Source organism: Chlorocebus sabaeus, chromosome 9, assembly GCF_047675955.1.
Source record: "Chlorocebus sabaeus isolate Y175 chromosome 9, mChlSab1.0.hap1, whole genome shotgun sequence".
Classification (NCBI taxonomy): Eukaryota; Metazoa; Chordata; class Mammalia; order Primates; family Cercopithecidae; genus Chlorocebus; species Chlorocebus sabaeus.
Window position 1 is genome coordinate 57,031,270 of NC_132912.1, and position 3,559 is coordinate 57,034,828.

Below are 3,559 nucleotides of genomic sequence, written 5' to 3' on the forward strand. Positions count from 1 at the left end.
TGTGTCACACAAATATTCTCGTGCATCCAGCTAGCTGTCCTTGTGACTCATGATGCAAACTGCAGTTTATAAAGTCCTTGGCAAACGTTCTTGTTGTAGGCATACATGCAAAAAAGCCCTTCAGGGTCTTTGTAATAGATTTTTTTTTCACAGTCATGTGTATATGAGAGTTCTCTCTTCTCAACCTCTGGGCTTTATTTATTTATTTTGTTAGAGTTTGGCACAAGCTACTCCATTTCAATTCTGACACCTTGCACAGTATCATAACATTTACCATTTGAACTGTTAAATGTATAGTTCGGTGGCAGTAAGTACACATTCATATTGTTGTGCAGCCATGACCAACATCCATCTCTAGAACGTTCTCATCTTGCAAAACTGAAACTTCATACCCATTAAACAGTAACTATCCAATCCCCAAAAGATGTAATGCTTCACAAAGTTTTATGTGATCCTTGTGTAGAGGTCATGCTAATTTACTCAGTATCATTTCAATTTTAGTATATGTGCTGACAAATTGAGCACCCAAATTCCTTCCTATTGGTGGCTGTTTTTTTTTTTTTTTTCCCCCATCTGTATGTGATAGTAGCTGGGTGGCAACCCGAAGACATCACCCTGGTAGCTCTATGATTTACTTAACCACATGCTGTGGTTAAAAGCCATTTGTTTAATCTGATTATTTTTCCTTGGGGCAACTTTACAGATATTTTCAATAATATGTTTGTAAGTAAGTTGATTCAATTTGGAAATATCTGTCTTCTTTCTCCATTTTTCCTGTTTGCTCTATAAGACATATGGTTGGGTAACCAGAGATGCTCATTTTTTATCCTGAAAATTTTGTGTGCTTGTGAATTATATGGACATGGAGAAGTTTTGAGGGCAGGACAGTTCCTTCATAATGTGAGAAATCAACTATTTAGTACATCCTTCTAGGACATTTTTGTTTCTCTTTTTAAATGTATAGGATTTTAAGTCTTCTGTTTTAAAAGGTTTCTTCTATGTATAATTCTTTTCAAAGGTACCTTGAACTCTAGAAATATTTAGCAGACTATGTTCTAATTTCTCCAGTTCAGTTGGGGGATACATTTTTTGAACCTGTGCCAAAAATTTAAATAAATTTCTCAGATATTGAAATATACTGAGTGCTTAATGTTGTTTTACCTTGCCGTGAAAAGTGGTTGCATTTCATTTTTTTTCTCTTCTGGGACATATTTTTTCAAATCAATTGGACAAATATCTAGGACTATGATTGCTGGGTCATATGATAAGGCTATATTAGTTTTATAAGAAACTGCCAAAATTTCTTTCAAAATGGCTATAGTATTTTGCATTCCCACAAGCAATAAACAAAAGTTTCTGTTGCTCCAGATCCTTGCCAGTATTTGGTATTTTCAGTTATGATTTTTTAAATTTTAGCCATCCTAACTGGTGTATGGTGGTATCTCATCATTTTTTAAAAATTTGCAATTACCTAATGACAAATGGTTCTGAGAACTCTTTTCATATGCTTATTTTTCATCTGTAAGTGTTCTTGGTGACATATCTGTTCAGACCTATACATTGTTGTATTGAGTTTGCTAATATTTTGCTGAGAATTTTTGTGTTTATGTTCATAAGAGATACTGGTCTATAGATTTCCTTTCTTGTAATGTCTTTATTTGGATTGGCTATTAGGGTAATGCTATGGCCCACTGAATGAATTTTTCATTTTCAGGCTTTATTCTGCCTGTAGAAATTAGTAGTTCCTTAGCTCAAATTCTTCAGTGATTAATTTTGTTTGGTGATCAGTTTTATTTATTGAAATAGTCTGTTTTGGCTATGCTAGGTCATCTGGCCTTTTATATAAATTTTCAAATTACCTGGTTCGTATTTGTAACTAATTTTCTTCATATTTTGGTAGAAATTATAGTATGCTTATATTTTAATTTGAGGAAAATTGACACCTTTACTCTGTTGAATATTCCAAAACATAAACACATTGTCTTTCCATTTATTTAGGTCATCTTTGATTTCCTTCACCAGCATTTTAAAGTTTTTAGAATGTAGATTCTTTACATTTTTGATTCAATATATACTTAAGTGTTCCTTGTTTGTAGTAATTGTAAATGGTATTGTGTTTTAAAATTTGATTTTCAATTTTTCATTACTAGTTTATAGAAATTTTCAATTTTTTTGAATTTCTCTCATATCTTATGACCTTGTCACTTATTAGTTCTAGAAATTGTTTTTCTTTTTTTTTGGTAGATGCCTTATAATTGTCATACCATCTATAATTACAAACAATTTTATTTCTTTCTTTCCAGTCATTATGATTTATTTCTTTGCCTTGCTTTATTACACTGGCTAAGACTGAAACATACTGTTAAATATGTGTGGTAACAGTGAACAACTTTGCTTTATTTCTAATCTTTGGAGTAAAACATTTAGTATATCAATATTAAGTATGATGTTAATTGTAGGCTTTTCATGAATGCTTTTTATCAGGTTGAGGAAGTTTCTTTTTATTTCTAATTTCTGAGAGTTTTATTATCAATTTATTTTTGTAAAATATTTTCACTGTATCAATTGGTATCTTGCAATATTTTTCTTTAAAAAATTAATGTGATAAATTATATTGATAAATTTTTATATGTTGAACCAAATTTTCATCCTTGGGGAGAAAAAAATCTCTTGGATGTGGCATACATTCTTTTTATACGTTCTGGATTGGATTTGCTAATATTTTCTTGGGAATATTTGCATCTTTATTCATGAAGGACATTAGTCTTTAAAAAACAATTTTTGTATCAGGTGTTGGCTTTATAAAGTGAATCCAGGCAGGGATCCATGATCTCATCTCACTGCTGCCTGAGACACAGACATGGCTTCTGTTCATAAATCCCTATTAAATCTTTCTTTCTAAGAAACTGTATTTGTCAGTCTTTTTTCTTTGACTTCTCAGTTTCCTCAGACTTTGGGATTGTGTATTAGTCTATTTTCAAACTGCTCTAAAGAACTTTCCAAGACTGGGTAATTTATAAAGAAAAGAGGTTTAGTTGATTCACAGTTCCACATGGTTGGGGAGACCTCAGGAAACTTACACTCATGGTGGAAAGGGAAGCAGGCCTCTCTTACATGGCAGCAGACAAGAGAGAGCGTGTAGAGCAGGAATTGTCAAATGCTTATAAAACCGTCAGATCTCATGAGAACTCACTCACTATCATGAGAAAACCATGGGAAAAACCACCCCCATGATCCAATCACCTCTCACTAGGTCCCTCTCTCAACAAGTGAGGATTATGGGGATTACAATTTGAGATGTGATTTGGGTGGGGACATAGAGCCAAATCATATCAGGTAGGTTTGCATAGAACTGCCCATTGTGAAACTTGTGGAAAGGCAGGCCAGGAGCTGAGAGACCAAGAAATGGGCAAAGGGAAAGAATCAACCATGGAAGAAGTCCATGGGGGAACATCCCAGGTGGCAGCCATTTCTATTTGGAATAGTGTGGCTCTACTTTTTAGATGCTTCTGTATGAGTACAGGGATGCCTTGCAAACACCAGCATGTTTAGAGAAATT

General features: G+C 33.4%; 1 non-coding gene across 1 annotated transcript; it reads right to left on the bottom strand.

Annotated features, from left to right (window-relative positions):
* Positions 1-418: 418 nt before the first annotated feature.
* Positions 419-525, bottom strand: LOC119628156 (U6 spliceosomal RNA). Its single transcript, XR_005244468.1, has one exon. It is a non-coding gene; the product is annotated as a U6 spliceosomal RNA (small nuclear RNA).
* Between the last annotated feature and the right edge of the window lie 3,034 nt (positions 526-3,559).